A 24,112-nucleotide genomic window follows, 5' to 3' on the forward strand; every position below is an offset into this window, starting at 1 on the left:
TTTGTTTTGGATCTGGAACTCCCCTGGTTTTGGATCTGTTTCTGGATTTCTTTACTTGGCGTTTTGTTATCGGGTTTAGGTTCTGGATAATTTCTTTGAAAAATATCATAAAAACAGCTAAAATGACATAAAATGGGCCTGTTCTGTTCCTACAGTATAATTAACCTCAATATAATTTATTTCCAGTCATTTCCAATCAATTTTGACCACCTCACAATATTATTTGCTTAATTTAGTTAATGCCAAAAGGTTGCATCCAGCTAGCTGGCTGACTAAGCTAAGTGACAGTGAGTGGCACTAACATGTGGCAGTTCAGTTCTAATTTCCAACACGGATACAGTGTATTATACAGTGTGGGTTGGATGCACCAATAGTGCACATACTGTGACAGCAGTGTCGGCAGAGCGGGGTTGCTGACAGTGTCCTCAGTACATGGAATGGCAGTGCCCTCAGTGAAGGGTGCCGGTGATGTCGGTAGTGTGGGGGTGTCAGCAATGTCCTTATTGCAGGTTTGCTGACTGTCAGCAATGCGTGGGTTGCTGTTGGTGTCCTCAGTACATGGAATGGCAGTGCTGGCAGTGTTCTCAGTGAAGGGTACCAGCGGTGTCAGCAGAGTGGGGGTGACAGCAGTGTCATCATTGCAGGGGTGTTCTAAATGCAGGGTGCCGGCAGAGCGTGGGTGCCAGCGGTGTCCTCAGTGTAGGTTTGCTGACTGTCGGCAGTGCAGGGGTGCTAGCGGTGTCCTCACTGTGGGATTGTCGGCAGTGTGGGGTTCACTGACGGTGTACTCAGTATGTTGGGCAGCAGTGCAGGAGTGTCGGCAGCGGTGGTGTCAGCAGCAAGGGATGCTGCCAGTGTGGGTGCTGGCGGTGGGCACAATCTTTTTTTCCTCCTTGTAGTGTTTTCAATGGGCTTAACGCTGATTGACATATGGCCGTGACATACGGCTCTCTCAGTCAATCAGCGTTAAGCCCGCTGAAAATGAAAATAAAACCTCACGACTCGACAGAGGGGTCACGAGGTTTTGCCTCGGGTCAGGGATCTGGGGCAGGCAGGGAGATCTGAGCTGTGCTTGGATCGCCCCGGATCCCCGAAATTGGAAGAAAAAAAAAAAAAAAGCATAAAAAAATAAAATAATCAGATTTTGTGGGTTTTTCTGCTCCTATGCCATTTTCCTCAATAACATTAATTTCCACTCATTTCCAGTCTATTCTGAACACCTCACAATATTGTTTTTAGGCCAAAAGGTTGCACAGAGGTAGCTGGATGACTTTGCTAAGCGACACAAGTAGGCGGCCCAAACACGTGGCCCATCTAGGAGTGACACTGCAGTGGCAGACAGGATGGCAGTTTGAAAACTAGGCCCCAAACTGTACATAATGCAAAGAAAAAAAAAAAAAAGAAAAAAAAAGGTGCAAGATGGAATTGTCCTCGGACCCTCCCACTCACCCTCATGTTGTATAAACAGGACATGCACACTTTAACAAACCAATCATTTCAGCACCAGGGTCTGCCACACAACTGTGGCTGAAATGATTGGTTCGTTTGGGCCCCTACAAAACAAGCTGGCAATTAATCTGTCCCTGCACAAACTGGCTCTACGGAGAGCAAGATGTCATCCTCATCCACCGATTCCTCACTCTCTTCAGTGTTGTGTACATCAGAGAATTAATTCATCCCCGCTGGAATTTACCACCACAGGTCACTCTGTACTTTCTGGAAGCTGGTCTCCCTGGAAGAATTGATAATTCATTTTGATGAACATCATCTTCTCCACATTTTATGGAAGCAACCTCCTACACCTTTCGCTGACAAGGTTCCCGGCTGCACTAAACACTCTTTCGGAGTACACACTGGAGGGGGGGCAACTCAGGTAAAATAAAGCCAGTTTGTACAGGGGCCTGAGTCTTTCCTGCCAGTACATGTACGGACTGTCTGACATGCCTACTTAGATGGTGTCACTGATGTAATCCTCCACCATTCTGTCATATGCAGTGACAGTAGACATGTCAGAAATTGTTGCCAGGTCCTTCAGTCCGGACCACATGTCTGAACTTGGTCCTGTCTGCCCTGAATCACTGCCAGCAGGTTGTTTAGGATACCCAATGTGGTTTCCTGGCAGCTCCAGTTGCGGAAGAAATTGAAGGAGCTGTTGACATTTCACGTTCCGCTTCAGCTGACATTGTTTTCACCAGCAGGTCTTTGCACCTCTGCAGGCTTGTTTCAGCCTGAAAGACACCATGTAGGCTTTAAACCTGGGATCGAGCACGGTGGCCAAAATGTAGTGGTCTGATTTGAACAGAATGACCACCCTCAAATCCTGGCAAAGCGAATGAAGGGCTTCATCCACAAGTAGAAGCGCTCCACCTTAACTCCTCCTTCACTTTCTACAGCTGCTTCTGCAAAAGCCTGATGAGGTGAAAGACCTAACTCAATCTGGCAGTGTCTGAGCGGACTTCATGTGTGGCAAGTTCAAAGGGCTGTGCTTGAGTCAGGTGCATAACCCCCCCTCCTTTGCCTATGTCATAGGTAGATGTATAGGCTTCAATGGCCTTTTGCTGCTCCTCAATCCTCTGAAGCATATAGAGGGTTGAGTTCCACCGCATCACAACCTCTTGCTTCAGGTGATGGCGCTCCAGTCTTCGGCACGCAGTCACTGAATAGCGAAAGTGGCCAGACTGTTTTTGGGCCACCAACAGCATCTCCTGCATGCCTCTGTCATTTTTCAGAAAATTCTGCACCACCAAATTTATTATGGGACGTGTTGGAATTTGCCCAGATGTAATGCCCACACATTATTGGTGGCATTGTCAAAGATCACAAATTCCCCAGGAGAGTCTAAAGTGGGGTATGCCATTGGGCGATTATTTCCCTCAGTTTCTCTAAGAGGTTGTCGGCAGTGATACACAGCGTAGCCTGCCTTGGAATGAGCTGGCGTTTCTGAGATGCGGCTACTGGTGATGCTGCTGTTGATGCATAAGGTGATACATCTACCCAGTGGGCTGTCAGTCATATAGTCCCTAGTCTGCCCTGTTCCACTTGTCCACATGTTCGTGGTTAAGTGGACATTGGGTACAACTGCATTTTTTAGGACACTGAGGACACTTTTTCTGACGTCTCTGTACAGTCTCGGTATCGCCTGCCTAGTGAAGTGGAATCTAGATGGGATTTGGTACCGGGGACACACTACCTCCATCAACTGTCTAAATCCCACTGCACTAATGGCGGATACCGGACGCACATCTAACACCAACATAGCAGCCAAGGCCTCAGTTATCTGCTTTGCTTCAGGATGACTGCTGTCGTACTTCATCCTCCTTGCTAAGGCTGTTGGAGGGTCAATTGCTTAGTAAAAGAAGTAGTGGTGTTCCTACTTCCTCTCTGGGATGATGAACGACTCAGAGCAGTGGCAGCAGTTGGCGTAGCAATGCAGGATCCTCCTGAGGAATCCCAGAAAGGAGAGTCAGTCATGCCAGTTACATGAAAATTTTGCTATGGTGTACGCACTCTGAGGTCCTATTTTAGCATTGTAAAGTGGTAATCTGTGGTCTATATTATAGGTGTATCTGATATGGTGTATAATTCTGTGCCAATTTACTGTGAATTATTTGATTATTTGTGTTAATATTGGTGCCAAAGTCCTGGTGTTAACCACCTGTAACCAACTGCAGGGTGGGTGTTCTTATAACCTCGGTCCTGGTGACGGATGCTGGTTTGCAAAAAGGCGGTCATATTCATCTGAATCTTGTATTGGAGTTATAATGGGTATTAGTTAATTGAGGCCCTGATTGGCATTAATGTAGTGATGATGTATCTTCCCCTCTCCAACTGGTATCTGCATCGGAAAACTGCCACTCCACCTCAAGGATTCACATAAACAACCCACAGTATCAGGTGCTGATGGACACCATTGTGCAGAAGGTGGGTAAACATGTGCGACTTACCCAGAACTCGACGCCGTCTTGCTGGTTCACCAGGTGCACTCTGTGTGGGTGTGAGGGGCAGGAGACACAAGGTCCAATGATAACCTTAACAGAACACTATGTACGTGGAAGGGTAAAGATACATTTATTGCTCTGCCCACATGCCTTGCTGTGGCAAATTGTGGTGCCAGAGAAGGCTAAAAATATGCAATTGCAGATCACACATACAATATGGTCTGAGGGTAAAGATTAAAAAGTCTGTCATACAAGTGATGGTGCTGTCCCAACGGGTCTCATCCCATGTGGGGACAAGGGTAGGTGAAGTGGTGACCCAAGACTGGGGTTTAAATACCTTGTGTAATAGGTCCATTAAGTCACCGGTCCGTTACTTCCGGTGTGTGAGCGCTCTGCGTCATCTGCTAGAGCACGCTCTGCCTTATGGTGTTCAATATGTGTGTTAGAGATGTCACGCGCTTGCTCTGTAGGCAATACGCGGAGATATTGTGTCATAGGAGGATGTCAGTGTATTTGGCTGTAGCACTCTGGTTGTCCTTCTCTTCACTGTTGTAATAATGCAGATAATGTCCCCATGATGCGGGTGGCCATTTTGGGTGTGATTCTGTTAATAGCCTTAATACGATGTCCTGCAATCCTCTATTGTACACTTTATGTTCCCTGTTCTAAAGGATCTTTCCTTAATTAGACTTTGTCACTTAGCATGGTAAGATGCATTGTATTATATTACCTATACACTTGTACTTGGACAGTTATACTAATAACAGATATAAAGTAGTCATGGTTTTTGCATGTCTTGTAACCTTGTCAGTTATCATGTGCTGTTTTGTACAGTATGTACAGTGTAAGGTGAATTCAGCATCAATGATCAGAATAGCAGGGTTAGTTCCTGATACTGTGTTAACCTATGGTATGTGTTGTTCTGTTATATTCTTTCATGATTCTTCAGTATCTCTGGGATCTTACGCTGGTGATACTTCTATTGGTTAAAACACCTGCATTGTCGTGGGCTCAAGTATGTTTAGAGGATGCAAACTTGGGGTCTATATTAAGGCCTTCTGGTTGGAGGGTCTTCATCTAAAAGATCCAATGGCTTTCTACTTTAATCGATCCTATTTGAGTGATCTCCCCCTCCCGTTGGGCTCTACTGATCCTAACACAATACATTCAAGCCCATCTGGTTTGCCATTGTGCATAATTCTAAAATGGTCTGATACACTGTGTCTGACAAATGCCTTCCTGATGTTATTAATGTGTTCATTGATCCTCACTTTCAGGGATCTTGTTGTCCTCCCTACATACTGTAATTTACAAGGGCATTGTAAAACAGATGATGTTACGGCTATCACACGTGATTGTATTCTTAATTTGATAGGTCTTTCCGGTGTTCAGAGCAGTTGCTGTTGTGTTGGTACGGTACTTTTGTATCTCAGTAGTTTACAAGCCTTACATTGTCCACAATGGTAGAAACCAGATTTCACCATTTGTCTATCTATAGTGGATTGCTTTTGATATGGTTTGTTTTTAATGTGGTTAACCACTAATTTTCTCCCCAAGTCTGGTGCTTTCTTAAAGACTAGATCCAGTCGTGTTGGTAAAACTGTGTAGTTTCTCATCCATATGCGGTATAGGCCAGTATTTATTTAGGATTTTCCTAATAGACGATTTTGTGTAGTTGGTTATATTAAAAAAAAAACAACACATTCTGCGATATTTTAACTTTAACTTTTTACTCTACGAGAGGGGCTTGTGGGTCTCCAAGTGACTTACTGAATGCCTTCTCCACCCTGTCCATATAATAAATTTTCTTTAAAGAGCTTTTTTGGATCGTTACCTTGTTCCATAAAATCCTGTTTGAACAGTTCCTCCAGACTCGTGTGAACTGGGTGAGTGGTACACTAATTTAGCCAACTTGGGTGATTATTACTGTCAGCCCCAATGTAGCTGTTGATATCTACTTTATGAGTATTCGTGTGTATCTCGTTATCTTGGATGAAGATGTCCAGGTCTAAGAATTGGCCTCACTCTTTACTGTATTGTGTGGTGAACACCAGATTATGGTCATTGGCATTTATATGTGTCAAAAAAGTTTGTAATGATGCTTCACTACCTTGCCATATAAAGAGCATGTCATCTATCTAATGTCTCCAGAGGACCAAGTTTGCCCCAAGCTCACTAGAGGACCAGATGTTATTGTCCTCCCAATGACTCAAACTCACATAGCTTGTACCAAACTTGGTCCCCATTGCTGTTCTGCACTGTTGTAAATAGAATTTATCCTGAAACCACATGTAATTGTGGGTAAGGATGAACTCTATTCCATGAAGTATGAATCTGGACTGTGCATGTCCTAATTCCGGATCCTGTTCTAAAAAGTGTTTTACACTTGACAGGCCCTGGGTGTGGTGGGTTATAGTATAAAGTCATGTTACATTGCTTGTTGCTAACCAGCACTCGCTATTCCAGTTGGTGGTCTGGTGTATATTCAGCACTTGAGTGGTGTCCCTCAAATATGATCTGTTTTTTCACATTAATTTGCAGGTAATCTATTTATTGGGAAAGTGCTGATGTCAATGAGTTTATCCCAGATGTAATGGGCCTTCCTGGTGGTTGCATTGCATCTTTGTGCAGTTTAAGGAGATAATAAAATACCAGAATTACTGGGTAGGCTGTGTTTAAGAAATCAAACTCCTGTTTGAGGACCCCTGTGTTGAAAACTTCTTTCAGTAGCTTCTTTAATTCAAGGTATTGTTTGGTCAGATCTCCTCTAAGTTTGGTGTAGGTGTGGATGTCCCGAAGGATTCTAGTTGCCTCCTTTATGCAATCCTCCTTGTGGAGCACCACAATCCCTCCCCCCTTGTCTGCAGGTTTAATGACTAGGTTAGTATCGTCCTTCAGGCTAATCAGTGCTGTTCTTTCTGCTCTGGTCAAATTGCTCTTAGTGTGCATCTGTTCTGTTTTCATTTTGTCAATGTCATTCATCACAGCTTTAATAAAGGTGTGTACATAATGTCCTTTTAGGTATGTGGTATTGAATTGAGATTGGGGTTTCAAACTGGTATGTTTATATTCGTGTGTTGGCTTTGGGCATTATCCCTGTTTGTCCATGAAATACTTTTTAAGGCTAAGTTTCCTTGTGAAATTTTTGAGGTCTTGATACATGTAAAATTTGTCTAATTTGGTATCTGTGGCAATTTGAGGCCTTTATTGAGTACAAAGATTTTGGGTTGTGTCAGTGTCTTACTGCTCAGGTTAAATATCCCTATTGGTTGTCTCCTGCTTCTTTGTTTTTGTTGTTTCCTTTGTCCTCCTACATACTCTTCTACCATATTTAACTTCTTTTTTGTTGTATTTGTGTTCTGCTCTTTAATATCGGTATCTGGGTCACTAATTCTAAAAAATTGTCCTCCCATTTTTTGCTGATGTTAAATCCTCCTGTACTGCACTAATTAGGGACTCTGAGGTGTCAATATTGGTTTGTGAAGGAATTTTCTGGGTGAGCTCCTGTATTTGAATATCTCTAGTACCTAGAGAGTCTATCCAACCTCTTTCAAATGATTGTCTCACATTGTTTGTGTAGTGATCTGTAGTGGGACTTAGATCTTTGGAGTGTATGGAGAATTCATCTGTGTCTTCTTCATTATGTGTACGAAGATTCAATATATGTTAATTTGTCACTCCCTGTTGGTTGTATGTAAACGGGTCATGAATTGTTGGTACATGAAGGTTAATTTTTTTATATATGGGTATCTGTTTGAAGTGATTAATGTTCTTAAGGAAAATACCTTCTTATGCACTGTCACTGGTTTCTGTTTTTCCAACTTTCTCCCTATGTGGACCTTTGATGCCAAACTTATCCCTGAAAATTTGTGATTTTTTTTGTCCCAATGATGGAATCTTCCTCTCTATCCAAGTTCTGTTTAACCAGTTCTAATGTCTTATATTCCTTATCGGCCTTATGTGGTTCTAGGATGGTGTCAAGTGTATGGATCTCACTTGCTAACTCCTCTAACTCAGACTTTGTTTGTCAAAGAGAGTCAGCAAGCAAGATCCTTACACTTGACACCATCCTAGAACCACATAAGGCCGATAAGGAGGTGGGCAAGATGGAAGCAGGCAGAAGAGGAGGTGGGAGGGGATAGGGTCGAGGGAAGAGGTGTAGGGGGGGGGGGAGGGATGGATATGGGCCTTAACTTCCACTCCAGTCACAGGGGAGAAGGATGTCAGAGTCAGTAAAATGGATGGGGAGGGGAGATCCAGGAAAGGAGGTGGAGAGCTTGTTGGATATAATGCCCTGACATATGGAATCAATTTTAGATGTAAAATAGGTAGCAAAGTCAGTGGCAGAGGGCAAGGAGGGGAGACTAGGAGGGAGTTGAAGGTGGAAAAGAGATGCTGGGGATTTGAGGACTGGGAGATGAGATTCTCGAAATATGACTGTTTACAGAGAGAAAGGGCAGCACTGTAGGATGACAGCATGAATTTGAAATGGAGAAAACCTGCCTGAGAGCGTGATCTTCTGCACTGTCGCTCGGCAGTTCGTGAACATTTTTGCAGGTATCTGGTGCATTTATAATGCCAAGGTTGAGGTGTGGATTTGCAAGGGTGAGTAGTGATCACTGGAGCAACAGAGTCAAGAGCAGAAGTAAGGGAGGCATTGTATTGGAAAGCAGCTTGTTCAGTGCAGGAGAAAGACTGTAGGGGAGAGTCAAGTAGGGAAGAACAGAAAGCAGTATCGATAGCTTCAATGTTATGCTTAGTGACGGTGGCTCTCGGAGGTAGAGGAGGGGAAGGAGAGAGGGATAGGTTAAAAGAAGGTGATGGTCAGAGAGGGGGAATGGGGAACTGAAGTAGGCACAAATATCACAATGGTGAGTGAATACTAGATCGAGCAAATGCCCACTTGCATGGGATGGTGAGGAGGTCCATTGGGAGAGGTCAAATGAGGAAGTGAGGGGGAGTAGTTTGGAGGCAGCAGATTCTGTGGTGATATCAATTGGAATATTGAAGTCACCTAGGATAATAGAGGGAAGGTCTGAGGAGAGAAAGTGAGTCAGCCAGGAAGCAAAGTTGTCAAGGAACTTGGAGGGAGGGCCGGGGGGACGGTAGATGACAGCTACTCTCAGTTGTGTACTGGTTGGAAGAGGCGTATAGCATGAACTTCAAATGTGGAGAATGTAAGGGATTCTTCTGAGGGTATAAGCTGGTATGAGTAACCAGGGGATATAAAGACCCCAACACCACCCCCCATGGCGACCCCCAGGCCTGGGCATGTGGGAGAAAGTGAGACCCCCATAGGAGAGAGCTGCAGGAGAAGTGGTGTCAGAGGGTAAAATCTAGGTACTAGTAATGGCAAGGAGATTCAGGGAGTTGGAGATGAAAAGGTCATGGGTGGGGGCCACTTTGTTAGACTGATCTGGCATTCCAGAGGGCACAGGATAGAGAGACAGTTGATAAGAGAAATGTGAATGAGATTGTCAGGGTTGGTATAGCGTGGAGATGAGATTACTTTGGGAGAGTGAGATGAATAGAGTGTAGGGATCATTCGGGCTCCTGTGCTAGGGGGGGACCTGTAGGAGGTGGGCAGGGAGGGAAATTAAGGAGATGTGGATGGAGGTGGGGTAAAGTGACAGGGAGAGAAGTGAGGGAGGAGAGATTAGCAGTGGGGTAATAGGATCCTTGGGGGGTGTAAGAGAAAGAAAAAGGAGTAATGGGGGGGGGGAAGAGGGGGAGGAAGGCAGAGAGAGAAGGGGAGATAGGAGGAGGTGGAGAAGACCAGGGGAAAAGGATAGAGGTAGAGTCAGAGGGCAGAACAAAAGATTAGTTAGAAACTGAGTGAAGGGAGGAGTTGAAGACAACATGGTCATGGTAAGGATGAGGTAAAGTGTCAGCACAACAAAAATATATTATTGATTATAGAAAAAGTGGAGATTTGATGGGAGCCGAAATGGAATATTAGAGTAGACATTGGTAGTAGCTAGATGATGTAAGACTAGGCAAAAGAGCCAAGGTAGAAATTCATTATTAGAGAGGTAAGCTGACATTAACAGTGTTCATTAAGATTATCTGTTAAGCACAGAGGCAGCATAAATAGTAGAGAGTGATGCAAAGTTTTTGTAGCAACCAAACAGAGTCCAGTGTTGAAAGTCCAGGCAATGCAGTCAGCAGGCTCATGTAGCAGGGAGAATGTTGATTCACCTTTGTTGATGTTGTTATTTTCTTCAAGTCTAGATCAGGATGTTAGGAGTGTAGAAAGGTTGGTTCCCTTCAGTTTAAAGCCGGTCTAACACCAGTATTAATCTTAAATTGCTATAATCAACCACACCCAGGGCCTGTCAAGTGTAAAACATTTTTTAGAACAGGATCCGGAATTAGGACATACACAGTCCAGATTCATACTTCATGGAATAGAGTTCATCTTTACCCACAATTACATGTGATTTCAGGACGAATTCTATTTACAACAGTGCAGAACAGCAATGGGGGACCAAGTTTGCCCCAAGCTACGCAGATCTCTATGAGTCATTGGGATGACAACATCTGGTCCTCCAGCGAGCTTGGGGCAAACTTGATCATCTGGAGAAGTTACATAGATAACATGCTCTTTATATGGCAAGGTAGTGAAGCATCATTACAAACATTTTTGACACATACATGCCAACGACCGTAATCTGGTGTTCATCACACAATACAGTAAAGAGTCCAATTCTTAGACCTGGACAACTTCATCCGAGATAACGAGATACACACGAAGACTTATGAGAAAGAAGATGTCAGCTACATTAGGGCTGACAGTAGCCATCACCCAAGTTAGCTAAATAGTGTACCACTCAGCCAGTTCACACAAGTCAGGAGGAACTGTTCAAACAGAGGATTTTGTGGAACAAGGTAATGCTCTAAAAATGCTCTTTAAAGACAGATTATGATATGGACAGGGTGGAGAAGGCATTCAGTAAGTCACTTGGAGACCCACAAGCCCCCCTCCTAGAGTACAATGGTAAAACATCGCAGAAATAATCTTTTTTTTTTTTTTAAACTACACAAAATCGGCCATTAAGATTAGGAAAATCCTAAATAAACACTGGCCTATACCGCATATGGATGAGAAACTACACAGTTTTACCAACATGACCAGATCTAGTCTTTAAGAAAGCACCAGACTTGGGGAGAAAATTAGTGGTTAACCATATTAAAACCAAACATCAAAAGCAATCCACTATAGATAGACAAATGGTGAAATCAGGTTTCTACCATTGTGGACAATGTAAGGCTTGTAAACTACTGAGATACAAAAGTACCGTACCAACACAACAGCAACTGCTCTGAACACCGGAAAGACCTATCAAATTAAGAATACAATCACGTGTGATAGCCGTAACATCATCTGTTTTACAATGCCCTTGTAAATTACAGTATGTAGGGAGGACAACAAGATCCCTGAAAGTGAGGATCAATGAACACATTAATAACATCAGGAAGGCATTTGTCGGACACAGTGTATCTGACCATTTTAGAATTATGCACAATGGCAAACCAGATGGGCTTGAATGTATTGGGTTAGGATCAGTAGAGCCCAACTGGAGGGGGAGGGGGAGATCACTCAAATAGGATCGATAAAGTAGCAAGCCATTGCAGTGGCGTAACTAGGGTATTTGGAGCCCAGGGCAAATTTGAAAAGGGAGCCTCCACCTCACCCAACACCCCGATATGTGTGCTCGCTGAAAAAATGGGCATGGTCACTTAAAAATGGGGCATGTCAACATGACACACCCCTTTATTTTCACACTGAACATTCCTATCCATATGCATCTTAACCCCAGTAGTACCCCTTATACAGTACCCCCAGTATGCAGTTGTGGTCCCTCTTATGCAGGCCCATAGTAGTGCCCCTTATACAGTATCCCCAGTAGTGGTCCCCCTTATACAGCCCCCAATTAGTTCCCCTTACTCAGTGCCCCCAGTAGTGGTCCCCCCAAATGAGTGCCCCATATAGTGTTACCCCTTATGCAGTGCACCCAGTAGTGGTATCCCCTTATGCAGTGCCTTTTATATAGTGCCCCCCAGTAGTAGTCCCCCCCGCTATGCAGTGCCCTTTATATAGTGCTCCCAGCAGTAGTCCCCCCCCATGCAGTTTTCTCAGTAGTGGTCCCCCTTATGCAGGCACCCAGTAGTGATCCCCTCTATCTAGTGCCCCCTGTAGTGGTCCCACCCAGTGCAGTGCCCCTAGCAGAAAGCCCCTTATATAGTGCCCCCAGCAGTAGTACCCCCCCTCCCATGCAGTGCCCCCAGTAGTGGTCCCCCTGATGCAGGCCCCCAGTAGTGACCCCTTCTTCAGTGCCCCCTGTAGTGGTCCTTCCTATTATTGCCCCCCGTTGTGGTCCCCCAGTGCAGTGCCCTAGTAGTAGGCCCCTTTTATAATGCCCCCAGTAGTAGTTTCCCCCCCCTCCCCCAAGTAGTGGTCCCCAGTTGAGGTTTCCCCCTCCCGATTAAGTGCCCCCAGGAATAGCCCCCCCAGTAGAGGTCCACCCAATAATGGTGCCCCTAGTAATAGCCCCCCCAGTAGAGGTCCTCCCAATAATGGTGCCCCCAGTTGTAGCCACCCCACCCCCCCATTGTGCCCCCACCCCCAGTAGAGGTCCCCCCAGTAGTAACCACCCCCCTCCCCCATTGTGCCACTAGTGCAGGCAGGTATATATATATATATATATATATATATATATATATATATATATATATATATATATATATATATATATATATATATATATATATATATATATATATATATATATATATATACATATATATACACACACATATATATATATATATATACACACATATATATATATATATATATATACACACACATATATATATATACATACACACATATATACACACACACACACCTGAATCCACGCTGCTGCACCGGGCCGCGACACCGCTCAGCATTATGGGAGAGACGTCATGACGTCTGTCCCATTACCCACCTCAGGAGTCGGATAGAAGCCCGGCTCTTGCAGTGGGTGCTGCAGCAGTCAGAGTGTGACTCTCATTGGCTGCTGTTTAACACACACACACACACACACACACACACACACCGCTGCCAGTGATGTGTGTGTTATGCACAGCCTGAGTCCGCCTCCTGGCGCTATTGGGCAAGCGCTCAGGGGGAGGGAATGGGCTCAGTTGTGCAGCACAGGACCGGCGCTGGAAGCCTAGCGCCGGTCCTGTGTAAATGTGTAGCACTGACCGCACATCACTGCGGTCGGTGCTACACTGGTGGCTAAAAAGGACAGGCCGGACCGTGGCCGGCGGCGCCCCCCATGCCGCTGGTCCCACGGCGACCAGGGCACGCACCCTGCCCGATCCCCCCTAGTTACGCCAATGAGCCATTGTATCTTTTAGATGAAGACACTCCAACCAGAAGGCCTTAATATAGACCCCTAAGTTTGCATCCTCTAAACATACTTAAGCCCACGACAATGCAGGTTTTTTAACCAATAGAAGAATCACCAGTGTAAGATCCCAGAGATACTGAAGAATCATGAAAGAATATAACAGAATTACACTTATACCATAGGTCAACAGTATCAGGAACTAACCCTGCTATTATGATCATTGATGCTGAATTCACCTTACACTGTACGAAACAGCACATGATAACCGACAAGGTTACAAGACATGCAAAAACCATGACCACTTTATATATGTAATTAGTATAACTCCAAGTACAAGTGTATAGATAACATAATGCATCTTACCATGCTAAGTGATAGTCTAAGGAAAGATCCCGCCTGTACAACAGGGAACATAAAGTGTACAATAGAGGATTGCAGGACATCGTATTAAGGCTATTAACAGAATCACACCCAAAATGGCTACCCCCATCACGGGGACATTATCTCCATTACTACAACAGTGAAGAGCAGGACAACCAGAGTGCTACAGCCAAATACACTGACATCCTCCTATGACACAATATCTCCTCGCATTGCCTACAGAGCATGCGCGTGACATCTAAAACACAGCGTGATATTGAACACCGTAAGGCAGAGCGTGCTCTAGCAGATGACGCGGAGCACTCAGACACACCGGAAGAAACGGACCGGTGACTTAATGGACCTATTACACAAGGTATTTAAACCCCAATCTTAGGTCACCACTTCACCTACCCTTGAAAAAGTCCCCACATGGGATGAAACACATTGGGACAGCACCATCACTTGTATGACTGACTAATCTTTACCCTCAAACCATATTGTATGTGTGATCTGCAATTGCATAGTTTTAGCCTCCTCTGGCACCACAATTTGCCACAGCAAGGCATGTGGGCAGAGCAATAAATGTATCTTTACCCTTCCACGTACATAGTGTTCTGTTAAGGTTATCATTGGACCTTGTGTCTCCTGCCCCTCACACCCACACAGAGTGCACCTGGTGAACCAGCAGGACGGCGTCGAGTTCTGGGTAAGTCGCACATGTTTACCCACCTTCTGCACAATGGTGTCCATCAGCACCTGATACTGTGGGTTGTTTATGTGAATCCTTGAGGTGGAGTGGCAGTTTTCCGATGCAGATACCAGTTGGAGAGGGGAAGATACATCATCACTACATTAATGCCAACCAGGGCCTCAATTAACTAATACCCATTATAACTCCAATAAAAGATTCAGATGAATATGACCGCCTTTTTGCAAACCAGCATCAGTCACCAGGACCGAGGTTATAAGAACACCCACCCTGCAGTTGGTTACAGGTGGTTTACACCAGGACTTTGGCACCAATATTAACACAAATAATCAAATAAGTCACAGTAAATTGGCACAGAATTATACACCATATCAGATACACCTATAATATAGACCACAGATTACCACTTTACAATGATAAAATAGGACCTCAGAGCACGTACACCATATCACAATTTTCATTTATGATACCTTCCCAGTGTTCAGCAGCAAGAGGTACTACACAATAGCGCAAATCTTTAAATTAATCTATATGCCAGTGACATGGCCTGCAGGACTACTTCCGATCCTGACTAAGGAGGAAATTGACGAGGAGGGAGTTGACGGTGTGGTTTGCAGGCGCTTGGATACAACAGGACAACGGGATTTAGGTGTCCCTGGACTGCTTACGGTCTTAGCCACAGTTTCTGAACTTGACAGTAACTTTTTATGAACGCGCTGCAGGTGCCGTATAAGGGAGGATGTTCCTAGGTGGTTAACGTCCCTACCCCTACTTATTTCACCTTTACATATAGTACATATGGCAAGACAGTTGTTGTCCGGATTTGGATAGAAATATTGCCAGACCAAAGAGGTGGAATGTTTGGTCTTCTGCCCAGGCATAACGATAGGCTTTTTCATCCCACGGACAACTGTCTCCCCCGGTGCCTGATTTAAACAAACCACATCACCATCAGAATCCTCCTCGCCAACTTCCTCCTCAGCGCCAGCTACACCAGTATCCTCATCCTGTTGTACTTCAACAGTGACATCTTCAATTTGCATATCAGCAAGTGGACTGTGGGTGCTCCTTCTAGCACTTGCAGGGGGCGTGCAAATGGTGGAAGGAGCCACCTTTTCCTATCCAGTGTTGGGAAGGTCAGGCATCGCAACCACCACCACCACACTTGGACTCTCCTTGGGGATTTGTGATATCTTCTTAGAACGCACAGTTCTTCGCTGTGCTTTTGCCAGCTTAACTCATTTGATTTTTGTAGCGGGAGGAGGGCTTCCATCATCATGTGAAGCTGAACCAATAGCCATGAACATAAGGGAGGACATTAGCCGTTCCTTGCCACTCAGTCATAAATGGCAAGTTTATGTTTCTCCTCAGATAATTTTAATTTTTAAAGGTCATTTTCCTGAACTTTGTCATTTGGGATTTTATAGGCCCTCTACTATGACATTGGGCATCGGCCTTGGCAGACAATGTTGATGGCATTTCATCGTCTAAGTAATGACTAGTGGTGGCAGCTTCAGCACTAGGAGGAAGTGGTTCTTGATCTTTCACTATTCTATTTTTATGGGACAAATATTTGTCCTCCATTTATGTGATATTGATATATACGTGCGGCTAAGGCGCACACAAACACAGAAAGATTTTTTTTTTCCCCGGCACTTTGGGGGTTACACCACCCTTCAACAGACAGTCGTTCCTTGATTTATGACACAGGTGCATGCTTGGCACTGCTATTTTGTTGCTTCACATGCTGTTACTGCGCACACATTTCAAACAGAAAAAATATATATATTTTTTTGCACTGGGGGGAGGGGGGGGGGGAGCACCACTGATGGACAGATCACCCCCTGGACAACACTACAGCACCCCTTTAGGACTACAGCCTTTATGGGACACTGCACAACACAGCTCAGCCAGCCCTAACTCCCACCCTCCCTCTTCACTATCCACAGCCAGAGTGAAAAATGGCACAGATGCAGTGACCTTTTATAGAATCCAAAAACTGCAAGATCCAACAGCGGGATGATGACACTTTGCCTCGATTTCAGGTCAGAGTCATGTGGGAAAATCTGAGCCCAACTCTGTTCCCAGCTTGGATTGTGAGGGGGGGGGGGGCTCGGATTTCATAAATCCGAACCCGCTCATCCCTACATCATACAGTGTAGTCTGATTATATCACAGGCCATATAGAGACAGAGGAGACTCTGAGCTGTCACAAACATAACACATCATACTGTGATGTTCTGGGTTGTTTGTGGACCCGGGGTGGTAGCAGGAGCGATCACAGAAGCAGATTTGAAAATAAAACTAGAAATTTTAATAAGTGCTTGAGTAGACATAATGGCAGTAAATAAAAGTCCAGGAATATATAATGTGCACAAGAGTTCTGTGGTGGGAGTAAAAGGGTTAATGTCCAAGTAGAAACAATTAGAGCTGTCCAGATGTGCAGGTAGTGAAACTGAAAATAATCAAGCCAGGTATACAGGTAGTGAACTGAAGTGCAGGATGTCAGCAGGCTCAGGCACTCAGGTATGGGCAAGGGTGATGGAGGAAGCGGGGTAGTCCAGTGGGAGCTAGGAGCTGACAGGCAGACAGCGATATCACAGGAACAGGAAAGCACAGAGAACTCCCTCTCAGCTAGGCTGAGATACACGTTGCACTGGCAAAGAAGGAAGGCACTGACCATTCCTAAATACCCCATGCCGTGCTGTTACTGGCTGGAGGGAACATGTGACTCACCAGGATTGGCCAGCCGCATCACATGGCCAGAAGGCAAGATGGCGGCGCCCATGCCAAAACGGAACGGAGACGCCGCCAGGCCTCACCAGCGCAGAGTGACAACAGGGCCGCACAACAATGCGCGCAGCCAAAGCCCCCCGCCAGACACCAGCTCCGTCACCAGACAGCCCGCGCCACAACGACCTCACAGGTAACACCCGCCTAGCGCCATGCTGAAATACCCTGTCCGTGACACATACAGTGCATACCTGCCGACTTTCTGGCTACTCCTTCCGGGAGGGAGCAGCCAGATCGGCAGGACAAGGGGGAGTTGCCAGACGGGTGACATCACTTGAAGGCGTGGTGGGAGCGGGGGTCACGCGATCGCGTCCATTTGGCACCGCCCCCGCTATGCAATGCCGATAAAATAGGCATTGTGTAGCAGGGGGCGGGGCCAAAATGACGCAAATCACATCACCCCCGCCCCCCCCCCCCGCTGCGGGGTTGCAGGGGGTCATTGCAGGGGGGGGGGGGGAATAGGAGGGGTGGGCAGCAGCCGGGAGAATTGCCTGCCTTCCCGGGAGGTCGGGAGCGGCACCCGATTTTCAGGAGGCTCCTGACCAAAATCGGGAGGGTAGGCAAGTATGATACAGTGTAGTCTGATTATATCACAGACCATATAGAGACAGAGGAGACTCTGAGCTGTCACATACATAACACATTATACAGTGTAATCTGATTATATCACAGACCATATAGAGACAGAGGAGACTCTGAGCTGTCACATACATAACACATTATACAGTGTAATCTGATTATATCACAGACCATATAGAGACAGAGGAGACTCTGAGCTGTCACATACATAACACATTATACAGTGTAATCTGATTATATCACAGACCATATAGAGACAGAGGAGACTGAGCTGTCACATACATAACACATCATACAGTGTAGTCTGATTATATCACAGAACATAGAGACAGGAAGTGCTGGGGGCTCCGGTCACATCGTGGATATTCTAATGTCAACTTTGTGGTAGTGACACTCACCATGTTGACATACTCAGAATGCTATCTGAGGAACCAACAAGAGGGTTAGGGCTAATCACTAGGGTGTGGGGAGAAAGTTATACTGGGTACACACTAGAGATGTGCATTGACCCTTGTGTTTTGGATCTAGATCTCCCCTGTTTTAGGTTCTGAATTGGTTATGGATTTTCTCTTAAATAAAATCATAACAGCTGAAAATCACATAAAATGGGCCTTTTTGTTCCTACAGTATTATTGACCTCAATAACATTACCACTTGTTTCCAGTCAATTTTGACCACATCTGGTTTAGGCCCAAAATTTGCACCAAGCTAGCTGGCTGACTAAGCTAAGCTGCAGCAGTGGGCGGCACAAACACATGGCAGTTCAACTTCAATCATAGCACATCAGGAAAATCTTATTCAAGAGGCCTGAGGAAGTTGGAATATGTATGTAGTCGAAGGTAGGGCAGGGCCAGGAAGAGTTGATTGGTAGTAAATTTAATTTTGTTTTTTGATTCCGAAGAATATTTATGCGGGAGAACGGGAAAGGAGGAGGCATTTACAAAAAATGTATACATTTACATCAGTCCTTGCCATAGAAGAATCCTTGAGCATGGGAGTTGATTTTCTCATACCAGAAGGGGACCAGGAAGAGTGCATTCCCAAAAAAAAAAAAAAAAAGGGCATTTCCCAACCTGTACAGGGACATAAAAAAAAAAAAAAAAAAAAAAAAAGTTAGTGGCCTCAATATGCCACTTAACCAGCACAGATGTGGTCAAGCGTAAGATCTATGATTTAAGGGAAGGGGTAGCCAACCATGGTCCTCAAGAGCTACCAACAGTGCATGTTTTCCAAGTCTCCTCACAGAATCACAACTATAATTATCTCCACCTGTGGATGTTTCTAAATGTTTTGGCAAGTAATGAATACACCTGTGCACCAGCTAGGTCATCTGGAAAATGTGAGCTCTCGAGGACAGAGGTTAGCTACCCCTGACTTAAGGATTTTAGTTGTGTCTTTCCTGAGAATCCTGCACTTGCTTCTGCGGCTAGGAGTGGATTTTCATCCCAGAAGGGGAAAATGAAGTGTGCTTCCAAAAAACAATTATCAAATGCATAAATTCTCATATGAAACCATCTGGCCAAAGTCTGTTTATTAGCTGGCCAGCTCACTTATGACAGCCATACAACACAAATAAATAATCTGGCTTTCTAATGGAGTTAGTGCAGTCTACATAGATATGTAGAGCCCGCACAACATCCCATGATGAGTCACCAGCCGAAAAGCCAGAAGCTTGCAAAGCCGGAACTACAATTTCTTCATTCATATGAAACAGAGATACAACCGAAGGAAGGTAGCCGGCCCTGGTATGAAGAATGGCTCTACCCTGATGAAATATTAAAAGAGGAGAGTGAAAAGATAAGGCTGCTAAATCAGAGACCCCGCAGGCCGAAGCGATAGCTAGAAGAAAAACTGCCTTCACTGTCAGCTACTTCAGGTCTACTGATTTCAGGGGTTCAAATGGAGGAGCCTGTAAAGCCCTGAGTACCAATGTCAAATCCCACGGGGCTACCGGGGGAACAAAGGGAGGCTGAACCCTCAGAACACCCTGAAAAAACTATTCTTACATCAGACAAGGTGGCAACCCTTTCTAAAACCAAACAGACAGTGCCGAGGCTTGCACCCTCAGGAGTAGCCAGACAGAGACCTCTGTCCAACCCAGCCTAAAGAAAAGAAAGCACTTGAGACAAATACTTTAGGGTCATAGTTCCTCAGTTCCCACCACTGAAAAAATGAATGCCAAATTCTGTAATAAATGCAGGCAGAGGAAGGTTTCCATGCCCTCAACATTGTCTGGATTACAGACTCGTAAAAACCTTTTGCCTTTAAGACGGAGGCCTCAAGAGCCATGCAGTCAAAGACAGCCTAGGAAGGTCCTGACACAGGCAGGGACCCTGTATTAAGAGGTCCTGCCTTGGAGGAAGAGGCCACAGAGTGTCTATGGAGACACTCTGCAGGTCGGTGAACCAATGGCATCTGGGCCAAGCAGGAGCTATCAGTATTACTGGCCCACTTTCCTGCTTGACCTTCCCGTTGACCCTGGGAAGAAGGGAAAGTGGAGGAAACAGATACGCCAGTCTGAAATTCCACTTTACTGCCAGTGCGTCCACAAATTAGGGCGCAGGATCCCTGGTCCTGTACCCAAGAAACCTGTGGTTGTGTCTTGAGGCCATAAGGTCTACCTCTGGAAGACTGTCCACTAGGTTCTGATATACCTGAGGATGTAGAGCCCATTCTCCAGAATGTATATCTTGCAGACTTAGGAAGTCTGCTTCCCAATTTAGGACTCCTGGTATGAACACTGCCGATATTGCTAAGCGGTGTCATTCTGCCCATACCAGAATGATTGACACTTCTGACATGGCAGCGTGGCTCTGTGTGCCTCCCTGATTGTTTAGGTAGGCTACTGCAGTGACGTTGTCCGATTGTACCAGGTTGAATGTCCAGGAGCCGCAGCATCGTGGATTCAGGTAAGTATATTTTTATATATATATATTTTTTAAACCTGTCTGCACTACTGGGGGCACAACGGGGGAGGGAGGTGGCTACTACTAGGGTGACCTCTACTTGGGGTGGGGGCACAATGGGGAGGGGTGGCTACTACTGGGGGCACCATTATTGGGAGGACCTGTACTGGGGGGGCTACTACTGGGGGCACTTAATCGGGAGGGGGAGCCTCTACTGGGGACTACTACTTGGGGGGGTGGGGGAAACTACCACTGGGGGCATTATAAAAGGGGCCTACTACTAGAGGCACTGCACTGGGAGGACCACTACTGGGGGCAATAATAGGAAGGGCCACTACAGGGGGCACTGGATAGGGGGATCACTACTGGGTGCCTGCATAAAGGGGACCACTACTGGGAAAACTGCATGGGGGGACTATTGCTGGGGGCACTATATAAAGGGCACTGCATAGGGGGGACTACTACTGGGGGCACTATATAAAGGGCACTGCATAAGGGGATACCACTACTGGGCGCACTGCGTTGTGGGGACTTCTTCTGGGGGCACTGCATAAGGGGGAACACTACATGGGGCACTGCATTTGGGGGGCCACTACTGGGGGTACTGAGTAAGGGGAACTAATTGGGGACTGTATAAGGGGGACCACTACTGGGGATACTGTATAAGGGGCACTACTATGGGCCTGCATAAGAGGGACCACAACTGCATACTGGGGGTACTGTATAAGGGGTACTACTGGGGTTAAGATGCATATGGATAGGAATGTTCAGTGTGAAAATAAAGGGGTGTGTCATGTTGACACGCCCAATTTTTAAGTGACCACACCCATTTTTTTGTCCGGCGCGAGCACATCAGGAAGGGGGGGGGGGGGGACTCCCTTTTCAAATTTGCCCTGGGCTCCAAATACCCTAGTTATGCCACTGAGTTCTGGTATCATGTATGGCCTGTAAAGCTGGGTTATCCCCACAGGATTTCATACAGGATGGGTTATGTGGCCGCTGTGTCAAGGAGTCTCCATCAGTCAAATTTTCCAGTTTCTGGGCAGGAATCCCCCTGGGCTTCCTTTTCCAAGATTATGGCACAGGTTGCGGAGAGATTGGCAGCCCCTGGGCCAGCTGCAATCATAGGGCCCTATCAGAATTTGCAACCTGCTAAGTTTTTTTTTTTTTTTTTTGTTGGTTTAGAATTTAGGATGTCCACTCTATATAGGTTTTTAAATATAGGCTACAGTTTTTTTTAGAGCATATAACTTTAGAAGCAGTTAGGATAACATTTCTGCTATGTTTAAGATTAAAATAAAAAAAATAAAAAACTTTTTGTAACCCAACTTTAAAAAAAAAAAGTTTTCATTGCAATATTCATGCAGCCCATTGACAGAAAGTAGCATAGCACCCCTGCACAGCTATGCCGATGACAGTGACAGCCACGTGTGGCTGACATGCACACAATTATTATTATTATTTTATTTTTGGGCCAGCAGCCCCTTTACAGACAGCAGCACAGCACCACTGCGCACCTACATGCCAGACAAACTTATTTTTTATTTTTTTAACACTGGGGTGAACCCCTGAAAAGAGGCAGCAGCCCCTTAACAGACAGCAGCACAGCACCCCTGCACTTACAAGTGTGGTTAAGATAACAATATTTTTTTTTATTTTTCTTTCACACTGGGGGTGGATGAAGAGCACCCCTGAAGGACAGAGCACCCCCTCGACAACACAGCCAGCCGCTGTGGACATGCCAACAGCCCCTCTACAGACACGCCAACAGCCAGCCCGCCCCTCTACAGGCACGCCAACAGCCAGCCAGTAACAAGTATGAAGTTTTGACAACAACAACAGCACATCTCCCTCATCTATGCACAGCCTAAAAAGTGAAAAATCACTCCCATAGTGCCCTGCGGGACCCGGAAGACGGAGGGAGCTCCGTCCTCCGGCTACCGCCGGGGGTTTGATTAGGAGCCGGGACGCTGGTAACCGCTGGTAACACTCAGCGTGTGCCCGGCCGATGGAGGGTGCAGGGGGTGCGACCACACCCCCTGCACCCTCCGTGGTTACTACTACTGCCCCCATCGCCCCCAAGCTACCAGCACCTCCAAGCCACCGCGGGGGCAGTAGTTACACCACTGATGAGGTGCTAGTGGCACCACCTGCTCTGGGGGGGCATAGAAGTCATCCTCCCCACATCATAGCCACTGTTATGTAGCACCAGCTGGGGAAGTGGGAGGGGGGGGGTAGGGAGAAAAGGCAAAATATAATCACCCTAATCACTGCCCCAACCGACAGAAGTAACAGTCACATGACCACAGGGAACCAGAAGCGAAACTGGAGCCACAGCAGCTGTCAGGAGCAGGTGAGTGACCAACACGGATGTCAGACTTCCATTCTATTAGGTCACCTGCTAAACTAACATAACTCACCCATCCTGGGCTGCACAGGGTTAGACTACATACATTTATCAGGAGCTCACTAAACAGATTTATAGATATTTAAAGATTCAGGAACTTAATAGGTCAGCAATATAAAAGCCCAATATCCAGTCACCTGTCCCACATATTACCCCATTGCTGTTATTAATAACACAAGAACCACTGGTGCTGGGTAATAAGACTTACAAAATAAGAATAAAAACCTCAGGTGCAGAGAACAGAGATAACTAAAGCTTATACCACAGCCTCTGCCATTACTCACCTTACACCCAGCACTGACTGCATCACCTGCCCAGGTACAGGGTCCTGCATATATATATATACCCCCTAATGTGGGCGGGGCTATGGCAGGTGCCTATATTACTATAACTACATACGTCTGTCACCTCATTTACCCTCTCACGTGCTGCTATAATGGCTCTCCCCACTTTAACCATTTAATTACCAGCACTGATATCCTCCTCCTCACTTTAACCATTTCATTACCAGCTCTGACATCCCCCTCCCCACTTTAACCATTTCATTACCAGCTCTGACATCCCTCTCCCCACTTTAACCATTTCATTACCAGCACTGACATCCCACTCCCCACTTTAACCATTTCATTACCAGCTCTGACATCCCCCTCCCCACTGTAACCATTTCATTGCCAGATCTGACATCCCCCTCCCCACTTTAACCATTTCATTGCCAGATCTGACATCCCCCTCCCCACTTTAACCATTTCATTACCAGCTCTGACATCCCTCTCCCCACTTTAACCATTTCATTACCAGCTCTGACACCCCCCATGCACTAAGCCATGTTATAGTAGAACTCTGATTATCAGAATGCCAATTATCCACACACGATGATTGGAGCAATAGGTAATATCTGATGGTATAATAGCCCAGCATTTCCCAAACTCATTCATCAGGGAGCACTAACAGTGCATGTTTTCCAGGTCTCCTCACAGAATCACAAATGCAATAATTAGCTCCACCTCTGTCAG

At 45.8% G+C, this 24,112-nt stretch overlaps 1 protein-coding gene across 1 annotated transcript in view; it reads right to left on the minus strand.

Moving 5' to 3' along the window:
- LOC148430839 (pancreatic triacylglycerol lipase-like) overlaps window positions 1-23,399 on the minus strand; it is a 48,603-nt gene extending 25,204 nt beyond the window's left edge. The window contains exon 1 of the mRNA XM_088466437.1: window positions 23,384-23,399. The gene's annotated coding sequence lies outside the window, so the exon portion shown is untranslated. The remainder of the gene's footprint in view (window positions 1-23,383) is intronic.
- Between the last annotated feature and the right edge of the window lie 713 nt (window positions 23,400-24,112).

This window comes from Taudactylus pleione, unplaced genomic scaffold (assembly GCF_031769625.1).
Source record: "Taudactylus pleione unplaced genomic scaffold, aTauple2 ptg003137l, whole genome shotgun sequence".
Classification (NCBI taxonomy): domain Eukaryota; kingdom Metazoa; phylum Chordata; class Amphibia; order Anura; family Myobatrachidae; genus Taudactylus; species Taudactylus pleione.